The sequence below is a fragment of the Cricetulus griseus genome, chromosome 8, assembly GCF_003668045.3.
Source record: "Cricetulus griseus strain 17A/GY chromosome 8, alternate assembly CriGri-PICRH-1.0, whole genome shotgun sequence".
In the NCBI taxonomy this organism is placed as follows: domain Eukaryota; kingdom Metazoa; phylum Chordata; class Mammalia; order Rodentia; family Cricetidae; genus Cricetulus; species Cricetulus griseus.
Window position 1 is genome coordinate 971,715 of NC_048601.1, and position 17,988 is coordinate 989,702.

Genomic DNA, 17,988 nt, shown 5'->3' on the forward strand with positions numbered 1-17,988 from the left:
GACTTCAATTGGTGAACTGTGTAACATGTGAACAATACCACAATAAAGCTATAGAAATAAAAAGGAGGAGTCAGTAGGATGGTCACTGTCACAAAACAAATGTGAAACCAGTGATGACCTAAGACCCTAATGATGAGAAAGTAACAAGTTCTGTCTGGGAGGGATAAGAGAAATTTAATTAGAAGTCTGGGTGGGATGTGAAATGGTCACTAAGGAAGATGGTATGGTGGTTCTTCAAAATTTAGAAGTAGAATCATCAAAGTAGGGATCTGAAAAATGCTTTACACCTATGCTCATAGTATTATTATTGGCTTTGGCCAAAGCAGCCCAGGCTTCCGATGCCAAATGAATGGATAAAGAGAATGTGTGTGTGCATAAGTGAGATAGTATGTAGCCTTAAAAAGGAAGGGAATTCCAATGTATACTGCAGTGTGGTTGAACCTTGAGGGCACTGTGAAAAGTAAAACAAGCTGTCACCAAAGGGTGAATAAATACATGCAACACCCTTTATATGTATGCATTTGATTTTACTACACACACACACACACACACACACACAAAAAAAAAAAAAAAACCCTTAAAAGGCTTGCATTTGGAGTTTACATTGGAGAACAAACTTGGGATCTGGGAGGTCAGTGGTCTGGGTTTTATCTTAGGGGCTCTGTGGCCATGGGCAGGTCATACAAGCCTTCTGTTGCTGTGTCTTTATTATTACCAGGACATGGTGTTTTTGTACCTCACAGGGTTGCAATCAGAGCACTTGAAATAAATGTCAGGTGACTATTGATGTCTGTCAGGTGTGGTGTCTTTAGAGGTGGAGCCAAGAGTATAGATGTGAACTTGGGGATACCCTGCCAGCTCAGTGTCAGTGAAACAAGACAAGTTTCATGAATAAGCATAAGACAGACCCCACCCATGAAAGTTATGTTAACTATGTAAAGACGTGTTATATTTGCTTATGCTGTGGGATGTTACTCTGTAAAGGTGTATGCTTCGTTTATTTCTGCTGCATTTGTTTAATTATGTAAAGATGTGTTGCATTTGTTTCACCTTGCCTGCCTAAGGCACCTGATTGGTCTCATAAAGAGCTGACTGGCCAATAGCAAGGCAGGAGAAAGGATAGGTGGGACTGCCGGGCAGAGACAATAAATAGGAGAATAATCTATGACAGAAGGAGAGACGGAAGGATATGCCTGGGGCAGGCTGGGCAGTCACCAGCCTGACAAACATGAGAAGCAATAAAAGTAAGATATACAGAAGAAAAGAAAGGTAAAAAATCTGAGGCAAAAGGTAGATAAAGAGAAACAGGTTAATTTAAGTTAAAAGATGTAGCCTAAGCTAGTCTGAGCATTCATAACTAGTAAGTCTCTGTGTCATGATTTGGGAGCTGGTTGGTGGCCCAAAAGAAAAAGCCTGGTACAGTTATGATTTACCCAATTTATTTAATTTCTAAAAAGATTTTCTGAAAATGTTCTTAAAATGGAGGCTTCCCAGTAGGATATTATTTATTTCAAAAGTTTTAATTTGTTTAACCATCAGGCTATGGTCCAGCTCTGGAACCCTCTTGGCATTCTGTGAGCTGGCAAACCTTGGCCGGATCTTAGCAGCCAAGTCCCCTCTTTCGAAAGCCCCAGGGGGCCCTGGCCTCCTGAACTGGGTTCTGGTGGTGCTCACACTGCCCTCCTGGCTGGCTGGAGTTCATGTTTCATCTGCATATGCTTCCCTTTGTTGTCACCCAGGTGAACTTCTGAGCTATGTAAAGAACACCCAATCTTGTCCTGATCAGGACACCCATTGCCTCCCCATGCAGCCTACACTGTGGCTTCCAGGTCATCCCTTCCTGCCACCATGGTCCCCTTAGACATCAGCATGGCACATGGCATCTCTTTCCCTGCCTTACCCCAGGAGGACACCTCCACCCTTCCCTGAACACATGCAACTGCTTTAGGAACCCCCTCCAGGATAGTCCCCATTGCATGACATCATATCACAAAACAATCAACTTTAGAAAAGGCAGATCATGCAGCATGCACTAGAATTTCAGATCAACCCTCTCAAACTTCACAAAGCTTGGCTAGATGGCGATGGTGCACAGCTGTGATCCTAGCAACAAGGAGGCTGAGGCTGGGGAGGATTGAGAGTTGAATGCTAGCCTGGGATATGTGATGAAATCCTGTGTCAAAAGGTGAGGGGAAGAAGAAGGAAGAGGAAGAAAGGGGAGAGGAGGAAGAGAAGGAGGCAGAGGGAAGAAAAGGGAGGAGGGGGAGGGTGAGGAGGAATAAGGAGAAAGAGGAAGAAGAGGAAGAGGGTGAGGAAGGGGGAAGGGAAGAGAGAAGGGGAAGGAGGAAGAGAAGAAGTATAGGAAGAAACATGAAAGGGAGGCACAAGTGTTGTCAAGTAAAGATTTTAATGATTATTTTATTTAATCTTAATTTTGTCATGTAAGGATGCCAATGAATAAAGCAAACTATATCGTTTACCTTTATTATCATTTCATAAGCGAAAGGACGGCACTAGTAGCACTAAATTGAAACAGACACAATTTCATAATTTAGAAACTGCATAAATTAGCTTTATGAAGAATTCATGACATTGTCTGCTAATTTTCATTTGGATACAGATGAGCAGAACCCTGTCAAAGACCAACAGTCCACAGCCATCCATCCTTCAAACAACATTCGGGGCAGATCAGAGTGTGGCAGTAGGCCAAATCCCAATTATTTCCCAAGGTAACCAGCCAGATTGGCATTCTTTGGGCCACTTTTGCTAAATTAGGTTTCTGATCACATGGCAACCCACCCTGCTGATGTTAACCTTGGCAAAAACTATGTTCCTTCTTAATTCCCTTTTTTTCTACAACTCCCAGACAGCAGAGGTCAACACAAAGATACAGAATGGACCCCACATGCCAGTTGTGACATTTCTCATGCCTCATCTCAAGAAAGAAACACCAGAGCTGCCTCTTCATGGAGGTCCCTATCCATACTTTTTCATTTTATGTTAATAAATATCTTTAGAAAGTTTAATCTTCAACAGAAAACCACAAAGAATTACTTAAAAAAAACTCCCATGTTTCAAGTCTCTGCACTTTTGGAGACCCATTTATAAGCTGGTGACTATATTTAGTGTTTCCTTTTCCTCTAAATATTTATGACAACTCTCTGTCTGCGTTCTGTTAGTCTAAATTCTGTTCCAAGTCGTGACATCTGTTTTCGAAAATTTGACTTTCTCCCTGTTCCAACCTACACATGTTCTTATTAGTTTAGAATTTTCTTCCTCTCTCCTTTTAAAGATCTATTTTATTTTTAACTATGTGTATATGTGCAGGTCTCTGTGTGGAGTGGCAGAAGATGAGAGGCATAGGATTCCCTGAACCTGGAGTTGTTAGCTTCCCCATTGGAGCCATCTCTCCAAGAGTTCTGAAGTTTCTCTTTAATGCTGAAGTGAGTGAATTGTTTTATAACCTGTGGGTGTTTAATCAGAATCTATTACTTATCTGATGTTTCTTGCTGTTTCCACTTTTTCAACCATAAGACACTTTAGTCACTTGACATATAGCTAAATCCTGAGGAAAAGATCTGAAATTTTATGTCTCCCTAAATTAAAATTAGGGCCCCAGTTTGTGGAGTGAACATGCCATATGTCTGCCTGTTCACAAAGGACACCTGCAAAATGGCTCTTGTCAACAGAAAGACAGATCATTCTCATTTTTTTGCCAATAAAAGTCTTGACCCTGGGACCCTACAGAGAGATCTTGGATCATTTTCTGTGGCTATAACAGAATACAACAGATTGAGTAATATATAATGTGAACATCTTCTCACAGTTCTGGAGGCCCCAAAGACAGATACAATGGGGCCAGCATCTTGTTGCCCCTTTTGCTGTTCCATAATATGGCAGCAGTGGTCTTTAGCTTGCCTCTGTTCCTTGTCTGGCAAAGTTACAGATTTCACTATGACTTCATAAAAAACTAATTACTTTGCAAACACCCTGCCCCAGAGTTTGACCAATCTGTGAATTTTGGGCTGAATTTTTGGAGCTATGAATCTGGAGCCCCAGCCCATGGAGGTGCCACACACTTGTGTTGTCTCTGCAAACCTCCGTAGGGTGCTGTCTCCTAGGCCATTCTAAATCTTGTTACCTTGACAATAAAGATTAGACGTCACAGCAGCCAGGAGATGATGGCTTACTCTGCACTCACTCTTATCTATAATCTGCTGACCCACTCATGGACCAGAGCCTCTAAAACCACAGAAGTGAGGTCCCACCTGGGGTCCTTAGTCTCATTAGTAAAAGAATTTAAGAACACTCACGGGCCAGAGAGAAGACTCAGCAGTTAAGAGCACTTGCTGACCTTCCAGAACAGGGTTCAGTTCTCAGCACCCACATTGGTGGCTCACAACTGCCTGTAACCCCAGCTCTAGGGCATCTAGCACCTTCTGGCCATATGGGACACACACACACACACACACACACACACACACACACACACACACACACACACACGCACACACACGCAGTTCACATACACATACATGTTCACATACCCATACATAGAGACACACATCATTTTCTTTTAAAAGGACTCAGAAGTTCATGGACAATTTTGCCAGAGTTTAAAAGAATCCCTATCCTGATCCAGCCAAGCTGTAAATTTCAGCAACTGTGTGGAGGACTTAAGGAGAAGGCCATGCTTTCTGAACTATAGACACATGGCTGATAAGCAGCTGTATGGCAGGGAGGGAGGGAGGCTTAGAACAGAGGACGGAAGCCTAGAGTATCAGAGGAAGCATACCTAGGTCCTGGCCAGCACCCAAAAGAACAAGACAGAAAACAGAAAATGGAAATGTTATGCATTTCTGACTCAGGCTTCAGAAAGGTGGACAAACCTAGCAGAGCCTTCTTGGTGGTTTGTAGGGACTGTGCTGGAGTGGGGAGGAGCATGGGATTCTGGGAAGGGAAGTACAGAAGAATAATTTCTCCTTTCTCCTCTCTCTTCAGCATAGCCAAGGTAAGCCCTAAGGGATGTGTGCTCCCCCCCCATCCCCACATTGATCTGGCCCAACTGGACTGTTAGGTCTCTAGTTCTATTTTCTTGACCAGAAGGATTTATTTTTCTTGCTTGGGCTTTTACTGCTATTCTTTAAACTGACCAAATTGGCCTATGGGCATATCTGTGGGGATTTTCTTGATAATTGATATAGGACAGCCCAGCTCACTGTGGACAACACCATTCCCTGGACAGGTGGTGCTGGGCTATGTAAGAAATCTAGCTGAGCATGAACCTGTGTGCAAGCCAGCAAAGATTTTTCCTCCATGGTTTCTGCTTGAGCTTCTGCCTCAGTTCCTGCTCTGACTTCCCTTAGTGATGGACCTTGACCTTATAAGCTGAAATAAACCCTTTGTCCCCTAAATTGCTTTTGAACTGAATGTTTTATCATAGCAGCAGAGATGAAACTAGAAGCAGAAGGATGATAGTATCTTCCCCATGGCCTGAATGCTGGGCTTGAATTTCCCTTTTTGGCTTGGGAGGTTGTAGAAAAGCATCCTCAGGAGCCTCAAATAGCTGACCCTTTCTCTCAGCACTCTTGCTACAGTCTCCAAGGTGACCAAGTGTGAGCCACAGATGTGGCTAAATAGTTCATAGGAGAACATTGGCCCTTCTCAGCCTACAAATTATCACAGATTAGTCACCCAGACTGGGTGTCCTGGAGGCTCCTTTATCTGTCTTCCTCATAGTTCAGCTTCCAAAGCTTGGCAAACAGCCAGGGAAGCAAAGATAGATGCAGATTAACAGGCAGATGCAAATGTATAAACTGGAAGACCCAGACTGTCATGCAGAGACACAGATTAAAGATTAATAATCTAGGATGCTAGATTATTCATGACACAGCTAAATGCTTGTGCCTCTGGCGGAGACCCAGGTTTAGATCCACACAGGTGAGCACAAGCCACACCCGTCTCAAATGCAGAGACAGGGAGGGAGCCACAGCTTTCTCTGTAGTCCCAAAGTGACTGGACAAAGCTGAGTTGGAGGAAATGATGGCTTGGAAGTTTCCATAGCAGGGTGCCATGCCTGGGGCTCATTACCTGATTTAGCTCCAAGCTTTATTGACAAAATTTAAATGAGAAAGTAGTAGTAGACCCCTGAAAGCCAAAAATAAACCTGTACACTCCAGGTTATTTTAGACAATTCCAAATAACGCTTTTCTGAGTCCAAACTTTTCTTTTCTCTGAGAGATTGCAATGAAGGCAAATTGAAATCAGATTACTTACATTTGCAAACACACCTCATTTTTTCTATCATTATTGACTAACACATAGAAAACAGGCTATTTTGCTTTGCAATCTGAAATAAATAAGGAAAAACTACTCCACAGACCATAGTTTGCTTACTTGACAAAGGTCTAAATACTTTAAAAACTGGATTTCCCAAAGGCAGCCAGGTATTTACCACAGTCATACAAATCTTTTCCAACAATAAGGTGCTAATTCCTGGCTTACTTCAAGCCACATGAAAGAAACAGTAAACCCAGAAAGTTGCCATTTTAATGGTTAAAAGAGGAGATAAAGACATATTTGTGTAACGGCTTCTGGGAAAGGTACTTTCATGGTGGACTTGATTCCTGCCATCCAACTGTATTCATGCAAAACAAATCAAAACATGCTGTATCTCTTTGGGCAAAGCCCAGTGTCTTACTATTGAGATGCATGGGGATAAAGGTATAATAGATTATTTTACATCTGAAGAAGTGTCTAAGAAGCTCCTTGTAGGGGCTGGAGAGGTAGTTCAGCTGACAGTGCTTGCCCAGCCTGCAGAAAGTTCAGGGCTCAATTCCCAGTCCTGCCTAAGATGGGCATGGTGGGAGGGTAAGAAGTTCAAGGTCATTTCTCGGCTACAAAGGGAGTTGAAGCCAGCCCAGACTACAAAACCTGTGTAAATAAATAAAGCAAGCTACTATCATAGGTTGACACTTAAAAGAACAACTCACTTCTGCCAAAGTAAGCATGCATGGGGACAGCTTATCTCTACACTTAAGAGGGATCATAACTGATCCATAACTTGTGGCAACACAGAAATAAAACCACACATGGCATCAGAGGCATAGAAGATGCCCCAGAAAGAGACTTCTATGAATAAGCATCTAATTTTCTGGAAAACTTTATTTTTTGAGGTATGTGTCTATGTCTGTATCCATCTAGGGTATATGCACATGAATACAGTTGGCCACAGAGACCAGAGGAGGTTTGTTAGAAAGAGTTCTGGATGGGCTTAAGTGATGGCTTAGTGGTTAAGAGAATTTGTTGCTATTGAAGAAGACCCAGGATCAATTCCCAGTACCCACATGGTGGCTCTCAACCATCTGTAACTTCAGTTCCAGGGCATCTGATGCTTCCTTCTGATCTCCATGGGTACCAGTCTCATGGGCAGGCTAAACATTTATACACACAAAGGAAAATAACAAATCTTAAAAAATACTTTGAAAATCCTTTACTTAAAAAAAGAAAAAGAAAGAGTATCTGTAGCTACAGACAACTGTGAGCCACCTGATGTGGGTGCTGGGAACTGACCTGGACCCTTTGTAAGAGCAGCAAGTGCTCTTAGCCACTGAGCCATGCTGCCAGGAAACTTTACATGATCGATATGAAGCTTCAAGACATGATAAAGAGGCAATGAGAACTGAATACATTGTGAGGGTTTTTTCATAGAAAATTCCTTCAAGATGGTAGAAACAAAGATGCTTGACTAAAAGCAAAGGCAAAGAATAAAACTAACACTTGGAAGGCACTGAGCTATTAAACACACACACACACACACACACACACACACACACACACACACACACACACACTGAATTAAAGAAAAAGAAACAATGAATTTCCCCTCCCTGTCAAATAAGGTTCATAGTTTTCTTTGTATAATGTCTGTATATAGATGATTAGAGTCAACTGAGTAAATTTAACAGTGTCAAAAGTAATTTTAGTAGATTTGAAAGAGAAGAGTTTTTCCAGTGGTCCTGGAAGGCTGATTTACAAAACAGTCCTGTCATTGGGTCATTTCAAATTCCAAATACTGGAGTCCTGATTTTAGGAATTCACTTAAGCTAGCCTGGCTGCTTTAGATGCGTGACCTTCACAAACACTGCTGGTCAGTGGTGTTTGGAGGCAGATGGGCTGCAACATGGAAATCAAGACTTGAATAAAAATGCAGTTGGAAGTACAAATATTTATTAGCAAACAAGTACAAAGTGAGGCTTGCACCATCTGTTCTTGCAAGCTCAGAGAGCCCCTGCTCTGTCTAATGGCTGTCCTCCCCCGCCTTGCATAGAAGGCTGCCTGAGCAAGAGTATGCAGCTCCGGGGAGGAATGATTCCTCTTTCAGCCACACTGGGCTTACAGCCTTTGGGAGGTGTGGAAACCAGGGTAGGGTTCAGATCAGCACAGTGAGGCTGGTGAGCTAATGGGCTGACCAGCCTCAGCTCTCTTCCGTCCAAGGATGATGGTATTCGCACAACCTTTTGAGATAACTCCCCAGCTTGGCTACTACCAAATTAACTGGAGTAAAATTACCTCCTGACATTCCTCACCCTGAATAAACCTCCAGTACCAGTATTTTGACAGCAGTTTGGAAATACTGTGGCAGCCCTTGAGGGCATGGACTCCAGGTAAGCTATGTTTATACAAATCAACTGGCTCTAGATGTGATTTCAATTCAACACACATGGTTGTAACTCAGTGTTAGCGCTGATAAGTTTTAAATGGTCACGCAGACCATATAGATTAGTTCTGTGGTTTTTGTCCTTTCCTATTTACTTTTGTGCCTCGTGTTTTCTTTCTGAGCCATCTGTCAAATTATGTGGCTTCCATTCTGCAAAGATTCACAGGTGAACTTGAAAACTTAGGAGAGAAACAGAAAACTGAGTTGCATATGATGTCACCTTGGTTTTATGTGGGAAGGAACTGTCACTGAACATGTGATGAATAAGCTCTTGCAGGTGAAATACCATCTCTGCATACCCCTCTTTGTGTCTAGCTTGTGTTTACTCTATGTCAAGATGTATTTTATGGAGACAAAGCCAAACATGCACAGTCCTAATCACAGCCTTTGCTGTCAGGACCGGCAAGTGATGTTTCTGCCCTCTGGAAACTGGAATGTAGAAGAAAAACTACAGGAATCTCAGGCTCTCATCTTACTGTTGCCTTGACGAGTTCTCCATAACTTAAACAAAAACTTCCAAAGGAATCCTTATTTAAGTGATGTTGTTAAGGACACAATTCTGTGTAGATTCCCTTGTTACCAAATTCTTTTTATCTTTAAAGGTTTATTTTATTTTATGTGTGTGTGCTTTCTTGACTATATGTGCACTGTGTGAGTGCAGTGCCCTCAGAGGCCAGAAGAGGGTGTTCTATCCCTCAGAACTGGAGTTACCACTCACTGTGGATGCTAGGAATGAATGTCAGTCCTCTGTAAGAGCAGCAAGTGCTCAGATCTGCAGAACCTTCTCTCCAGCTCTGGATGTTGTTATTCTTGAAGGCAGGAAGGAGGAAAAGTAGACATAATAATTAGTGTCTGGAGGGACCCATTACTGTGTCTACACTTTCCTGCTCACGTTTGTCTAAGCCCACACTTCCCAGAGGGCTCTGAAGTGCATCTGATGACAAAATTCCCGTTCTGTGTAAACAACTCTCCAGGGTGGTTAATGTGATTTATGGACTCAGTTGTATAGAGAGACACCTGGGATCTTAGCGAGTCACACTTCTTGGGTATGCAGACGGTGACAGCTCTGACCCAAGGAATCTATTAACAGTTTTGAATAGACGATTGGAAAGTGGGTGGAACTGGATAGAGGAAGTATGTCATTGGGGTGTGACCTTTGAGGTTATAGCTTCCCACAGTCCCTTCCTATCACGGCTCTACTCTGCTTCCTGACCTTTCCTCTACACTTTGCAACTGCTGTGATGCTTCTGCCTCGTCACAGGCCCAAATCAACAGAACCAAGCAACCATGAACCAAACGTCTGAAACCGCAAGCCAAAGAAAATCCCTGCTGCTTTAAGATGCTTCCATCGGGCTTCTGTCACAGTAATGTACAAACAGTAACACACTCCCGTTGTGCTATTACAAGGCTGGAACATACTTTGAGAAATGCCGGTAAGAAATGATTTTAGTGTAAATGAGGCTTGAAAGAAAAGTTTATGTCTGTGGAAATGCTCGTTTGGTGAAGTGCTGGTCTTGCAAGCACAGGGGTGGGGGATCCCCAGCATCCATGTAAAAAAACAAAACAAAACAAAACCCCCCAAAAATCAGGCACAATGGTTCTATAATCCCAGGTGGAGGCCCTGGAGCTTACTGGCCAGGCAGTCTGACTGAACCAAAGAGCTCCAGGTTTTGTGGGAGAGCAAATGAAGAGACACTGGGTGCTTTACTTTCATAGGTTGTAGTGAGATATCCACCCCGCCCGCATCTGATGCACTGACCACGCTCATTTAGGCGTGGTCACAGGTGGGGATGTGATGAGGGAAGGCTAGGTCTGGGGTCCTGGATCTCAGCTTGCTCTCTTGTTTCCTGTTGGGTGTCGGAGAGCAGCCTGGGTGTGGATCCTTGGAGCTGGAACTTGCAGGTCATCAGTTTCTTATGTAAGTGACTTCTCCCCGAATAAAATTAACCACGATTTAACCAAGTCCCTTAATCTTAATCTGTGCCACTACAGTAGGTGCTTTAGGTCTTGTCATTAGGCCTACAGAGAAGCACTAAGGACTAGTCATGTCCATGTCTAGTAAGTACATTGCGTACTGAGCTGGCTAGTTTTATATCATGTCAGCTTGACACAAGCTAGTGTTATCTGAGAAGAGGGAGCCACAGTTGAGGAAATGCCTCCGTAAGACTAGCCTGTGGGCATGTCTGTGGGATATTGTCTTGATTAATGATTGATGTGGGAGGGCCCATCCTACAGTGGGCATTGCCAATCCAGGCAGGTGGTCCTGAGTTGTATCAGAAAACAGGCTGAGCAAGTCAGTAAGCAGCAGCTCGGCCTCCAGGTTCCTGCTCTTGAGTTCCTGCCATGACTTCCTCAGCAATGGGCTGGTAACTGGAAGTAGAAGATGAAATTAACCCTTTCCTTTCCAAGTTTCTTTTGGTCGTGGTGTTTATCACAGTGGCAGAAACCCTAAAGAAGACAGAAATTGGTACAAGGTCATAGAATATGTCTGTGACAGCTCCGGCCATGTATTTTATTTTCCAAGGGTTATGGTGGCATTTGAAGTTTGGGCTGGAAAAAAGCTGTTGAATGTTTTGAGTTCAGTGTTCAGAGCTTAGGGGGCCATTCTGTGGATGCACAGAAGATAAAAGGCTTGAGAGAATTTCTCATGATCAAGATCTGACTTGTCAAGTTTCAAAGGGAAGTTAGAGAAACCCTGAAAGACTATCCATGGCGTGAATATTTTGAGAATTAAGAATTTGTGATTCTGGTCAGCTGGTGCTGAAGCATCAGCTGTGATTAACAGGAGATCAAATCCACTGGGACAGTTAACTGATGCCGGTCAGCGGGATCTGAGAAATTAGCAGGGATTAGCAAGAGACCTTCGTCAAGGAGGTGAAATCTTCTGGGGAGCGTTGCCTTGGAGTCAGCACACAGTAGTTGCATTAGAGGCGGCTGAGGCTGCTCCTTATTGTAGCAGTTGATAATGTGCAAGAGATTCCCAGGTGGTACTAGTTTTAAAGGAATAAAGGGATCATGGAAAGCAGCTGGGGTGTGGTATGGTGAGAAGGTTAAATAGGCCATGGTGAGAGAGACTGAGGCTTGGCACCACATGGCAGGGTGTCCTTGGAGAAGGTCCAGGAAGAAGCTGTCGGTGAAGGTGCAACCTAGGTACAGTGAACACCCAGCATTTTGGAGAATCCAGTGTCATCTCATGGCCACCAAGGACAGCTGCAGCTGTGGTGTGGAGCTGATCTAAGCCTATGAGACAAGCTGTCTGTGCTGTGAATGGCAGAACCAGATATGTGCAGATGTCCAAACCCTTTGGAGCTCAGAAAATCAACAGTGGATCCCAGACATCAAACACCAATGGAGTTCACATTGCTGGATGTGGTTTTGTGTTGATTTGACTGTGAGTGCCCTGAATCGTCTTCTGGCACAAGAAGGTATGTGACTTATTTCTGATTTTTAATGGGAGACCACAGTTGAGAGAGACTGGTGTTTTGGAGAGACTTTATATATTTTAGAGCTGTTTTGGATACTTTGGAGAGGGTTTGAAATTGGAGAAACTAAGTGTCTTAAAGAGATGACATTTTTTAAAGGGGTAGAAGTTTTAAAGACTGCACTACAGCCAGGCTTGATGGTACGTGTCTATAATCCCAGCACTCAGGAGGCAGAGGCAGGTGGATCTCTGAGTTTGAGGCCAGCCTGGACTACAGAACGAGTCCCAGTACAGCTTGGGTTACACAGAGAAACCCTGTCTCAAACAAAACAAGCAAACAAAAAAAGACTGGGACTTTTAAAAGTTGGAATGTTTTATAATGTGGTATTAATATTAACTTGCCATCTTGGGGACAAATGAGAAAGGAAATGTTCTAGTTGAATAATGATGTGTTTGTGTGTCAAATTGACAAGGTGTCAATTGTGCTGGTTAGTTTTATGTCAATTTGACACAAATAGAGTTACCTGAAAATCGGGAGCCACAACTGAGAAATATTGGGCTGTAGGCAAGTCTGTGGGGTCTCTTGATTAATGATTGATGTGGGAGGGCCCATCCCACAGTGGTGGTCCCGAGTAGTGTAAGAAAGCAGATTAGTGTGGAGCAGGTCAGTAAGCCATTCCTTCATGGTTTCTGTTTTAGTTCCTGCCTCCAGGTTCATGCTATGTTTTGAGTTCCTGCCAACACACCCTTCTGCAAGGAACTGTTAACTGAACTGTTAACCGTAAGTGTAAGATAAAATAAACTTCCCCAGTCAAGGACTATTTTGAGGTTGCCTTCTCTATCTAAGCTTGGTAGAGCAGAACAGCTCTTGGCTGCTTGTACAGATACTCAAGGTTTTCTTGTGGTTTTCACCTTTAAGCATCCTTCCCTCATCCCCCCTTTACTTGGTGCACTTCTGATTTGGGCAGTTATAATCTGAATTAAGCCTAGTGGTCTTTTCCTGGGGGGTCATGACTCCATAAAACTTTCTCTACTAAAATTTCAGCTCTAATAGGATGGTTTGATGTCATTCTGCCCTTCTGTTACATTTGTACATATTATTTCAACTAATTAAACATAAGCAACACAATTGGAAGTATGTCGTTAGTATTGTGTTTAGAAAAGGAATTTGTGTCATGGGATCCAAACTGAGGGAGGGGAGGGCAGTGGGCTCATTTTCACCATCATGTATATATTTGGATCATATCTGGATCTTGAAATTCATGGTTGGGCTTCCTTCCTTCTTGCTTTCCTGACACTTGTAAAGATGTGTTCCTGGAGTTGATTTGTGTGTCTTTGAGGATGATGTGACCATGAAAACGATCATGACCAGATTCTGTGAACAACTGGTGTATATACAGTGCTCTCCCAACATACTGTGAGGGCTACTGTGTTGCCACCATCCCAAGGCATGACATACCCTTCTCTGGCCTCACAGCATGGTACAGAAAGGCTGGGGAGTACACACAGCTGGCCAGTTGCAGAGCCTGGCCTCTGTTCAGATCTAGGCTGTTTTCTTCACTCCTAGCCTCCCCTCCTTCCAGTGTGAGGACATCTGATCTAGATCTTGCATTGAGGCAGTTCTTTCCCTATGTACACCAGGTCTCACCAAAGAGTGAGCTGGTGTAATCGATCTATCTGGGGACACTGGTAGATGAAGTCTGTTTCTGCAGACCTAGAAGGGCTCTTGGCCCTCGATCCAGTTCCTTTACTCTGTAACCAAGGAAACTCGAATCCCCAGAAACCATACATACACTGTTGGGAAGAGAGAAATCAGGGCTACAGAAGATTGGCATTCAGAGGGACTCAAGGAACAGGAAGGAACCATGTGGGTGAATGGATATGGCTGTCTGTTCTTGGGATGTGATGTGACTAGCCACCTTGAGTCCTTGCCCTGACTTCCCTTTAACAATGAACTATATAACCCAGAATATGAGTGGAAATGAGCTTTTTCTTCCCTAACTTGCTTTTTGTCAGGATATTTTATCACAGCAACAGAATTGAAAGCTAGGACTGTAGCCAGAGAGGGGCTCCGCAGGGAATCAGTTGTAAATTGACATACTGGATTGTGAATTGGGGAGGGGACGTTTCTAGAACTTTCTTAGGAACGCGTGTCTCCTTCCTTTCTGAAGCAAAAGAAGAAAGGCAGCAGCAGGCATGCTAAGCATTCAGAGGTAGTATCTGGAAAGTGTGAATGGAAAACCACCCCACAGTCCCTAAGCCGAAGACTGCAGCAGTGGCTCTGAGGTGATGTGTACAGTGTGTCTGCCAGTAAATCACCGGAAAGAAGGAACGAGTGTTGAGAAAAGATGTTATCTCCTGGGCATGGGGAGTTATTGAGCATCTGAGTCAGGGAGCAGGGTTTTGTGGGAAGGCAATTTCCTGGGTCCTCTCCCAAGGACAATGAATCACAGCTGAGACCTGCCACACTAGGGAGGAAGGCCAGAGGGTGACGTGTCCAGAAAACTGGAAGTGACTGCCAAGCACTCAGGCAAGACTGTGTGGACACTTTCTGGAGCCCCGTCAGTGCTCCACTCAGCACCAAGTGTGAGATGGCCCTGCTTGCTCTTAGGGACTCAAACTAGTTGGTGTTTTTTTCTCCCCACATTCTCATCTAACTCCAGTCCTATTCTGCCCCTTGGGAATGCCCCCACATAGGCTTCTTCCTAAATCATACCCACTTATCACTTAGGAGTAGAAGCCGAAGAGGTGGGTAGTTAGTGCTAATTAAAAGCAGATCAAAACTTTTTTGAGACAGGGTCTTTCTGTGCAGCTTTATGGCCTTGAGTTGATGAGAGCTCCCTCTGTCTTGGCCTTGAAGTGCTGAGATGACAGGTGTGAGCATGGTATCTAGCTGTTGGTGTTAATTTTAAGTCTCCTCTGTGAAGGCTCAGCAGCCAGTGACAAGTGGGAAGACATCCTCAACAGGGATTGTGTCACTGCAGCCTGGTTACTGCAGGCTGCCTTGTGCAGGCGTCAGGGCTGTGAGTCCAGGAGAGCTGATACATGGTTGGGGCAATTCTGGACCCTTTCTCGCCCGTTTTCCTCAGTGGATGGTTACTGCATGGGGTAAACAGGGAGGTGTGGGCATGGGAGTGTGCAGATGGTCTGTCCTAGCGCTTCCCACATTCCCAGTGAAAGAGAAAGCCAAGCCATTATCTGAGAGTGACAGGGAAACGGGAGCTTGAGATGAAAGACAATAGTGTGACACAGCTGTCTATAGAGGGGGGGGCTGCAGCAGTGGCAGGGGTCCCCCTGAAGCAGGCGGCTGTGGGTTTAAGGAGGGATCCCACATAGAAGAGAAGTAGAAGCTGGTTTCGATGTGTTGCTGTGATAAATACCATGACCAGAGGCAGCAACTCGGGGAGGAAAATGCTGATGTTTCCGGGTCACAGTCAACTGTTGCAATCAGGGCAGGAACTCAAGGCAGCACTGCTTGCTGTTCCATGCAGATCACCTCCAACTGTGGAACTCACAGCTGAGGAAGTAGAGCAGGAACCATGGAGGATGCTGATTGTAGGCTCACTGAAGGTGCATGCTTATCTAGCTTTCTTAGGTAGCCCAGGACCACCTCCTACCCAGGAAATGTGTGGCCCACAATGGGCTAGGTCCTCTTACATCAATTAATAATCAATATAACCCCCGTAGACAGGCCCACAGGCCAACTTGGTCTAGGCAATTACTCAACTGAAGCTTCTCCTTTTGAAATGACTCTCGGCTGTGCCACACTGATAACTAAGGTCAACCACAACAGTCATTCTCTTTAAATATGATCCATTTTAAGGCAAACCTAATTTTTACACATCCCCCAACACTGTCAAATCTACCAGAAAGCTTATTTTCAAGGTCTTTTGATGTATACAGAAATCCCACGTTTTGAGAATGACGTAAGTACCAACCTTAGTCATAGTTATTGAACTGGGAATATGACAAAAGCAAGTTGTTGGTGAAAGTTTCCACCCTGGCAGCCTGGTCCCACAACCGCTTCAACCCCAAATAAATACACAGATGGCTATATTAATTATAAACTATATTAAATTATAAATTATAAAATTAATTATAAGAAGCCCAGTAGCTAGGGCTTCTTATTGGCTAGCTCTGTCTTGATTGTTAACCCATTTCGTGGTCTTATCTTACTGGAGAAGGGTCCGGTGCATCCTACCTTCCAGTTCTCATATGGCGGCTGCTGTCTGCCTACACTTCCCAGAATTCTCCTCATCTCCTAGTCCTGCCTATTTCCCTGCCTCTATTGGTCACAGTATTCATCAACCAATAAGAGAAACATATACACAGGACAACCCGAATCAGCAAGTGGTAGTAAATTACTCCTGGTATGTGTGTGTGTGTGGTGGGGGAGGATGGGTAGCAGATAGAAGAGCCAGCGAAAGCCAAGAGCAGTATTAGGAGGCCTACCTGGGCTGGCTCAGTCCCAGAACAGCAGTCTCCCAGAAGATGTGGATGGGTGCAGAGAGGCTATGGCAGTGCCCAAGGCAGCAGTGGCTGAGGATGGGCAGACCATGGTAACACACAGCATGATTGCCAAGTTCCTGATGTGGAACACGCTGGTATAGGTAGCAAGTGACCAAAATGAAGGTCCTTCTTATGGACTGAGTTCAGGAAGGGGAGGAGAGCATGGAGTGGGTGGGGCGTGGGAAGGGAACCACCACCCAGAAGGGAGTGCCAGTGGCCAGCTGGTGTTCATGACACTCTTCACTCTCTGAGTGCAACCTGATTTTCTACTCTGTATATTAAAACATGGTGCCTATTCCATTAGGCTTTGAGAGTGATATGTCTGGATTGCAATAAATTCAGCTGCTTCTTCACTTCCCTGTCCATGCTCTTGCAGGCCAGCGGTCTGCCTTGTTAGACTATTTACCTGTAATACTTTCTGGATCAAGATGAGAAATTAATACAATAAATCATCCTCTTGCAGCAGTGGGTGGATAGACTCTTAGGTGATTCCCATGGCCCCTGCCTCCCATTGTCCCTATCTTTGTGTAATTTCCTTCCTAGGGATTAGCTGCTGGTGAAAGTTCCAGCTCATCATATCTGTGGTTCCACACACTGTGTGAATTTTCTTCTGGCTGGTGGGCTGTGGACTGCTATGAGGGGTTGCCTTTGGAGAAGCCTGCTGCCATGTTGAAAAAGAGCTTGTGAATAAGGAACTGGGAGAAGGCTGTCACTGATGAGAATGACCTTAGCATAGCACTAGTAAGAAGTTGGGGCCTCAGTTTGCAGCAAGGATATGAATGATACCAGGAGCTAAATGAAGTTAGACCATCCCAGTCAAGCCTTCAGACCAACACTAAGCCTTGCAGAGGACCCGACTAACCATGCCTGGACTCCTAACCCACAGAGGTTGTAGGTAATAATTGTGTACTCTTTTCACCCACTAAGGTTTTTCATTTATTAAACAATACATAGAGTAATAGTACTCTATATTTGCTTTTCATTCTCTCTTTAAGATGTGTTTGGGTCATGGAAGAAATACCTGTCTGATGACCTTTGTCAGAGAGCTGTAGACCTCTTAAGCAGGCTGATGAAGGAGATGAGTGTGAGTGATGCTAGGTGTTGAATAAGAGCCAGGGCAGGAGTATAAAGAGTTTGAGACCAGCCTTCTCTGCATAGTGAGTTCTTGTCTTAGAAAATAAAACAAAATAATAGAACAACATCTCAACCCAAGATGGGGCAAGCCTGCCTCTATGTCTGGGAAGAGGCCACACCTCATATATAAACTCTGCATTTTCACCACTCTCTCACAGCTGGTCACTACACTGGTCAGGCAGCAGTTACCCTCCTGTGTACCAGA

The 17,988-nt window shown here is 44.2% G+C and overlaps 1 long non-coding RNA gene across 1 annotated transcript; it reads left to right on the forward strand.

Moving 5' to 3' along the window:
- Positions 1 to 9,906: 9,906 nt before the first annotated feature.
- LOC107978573 lies at positions 9,907 to 16,183 on the forward strand. Its single transcript, XR_003487804.2, has 3 exons — positions 9,907 to 10,152; positions 11,818 to 12,144; positions 12,840 to 16,183. It is a non-coding gene; the product is annotated as an uncharacterized LOC107978573 (long non-coding RNA).
- Positions 16,184 to 17,988: the final 1,805 nt, after the last annotated feature.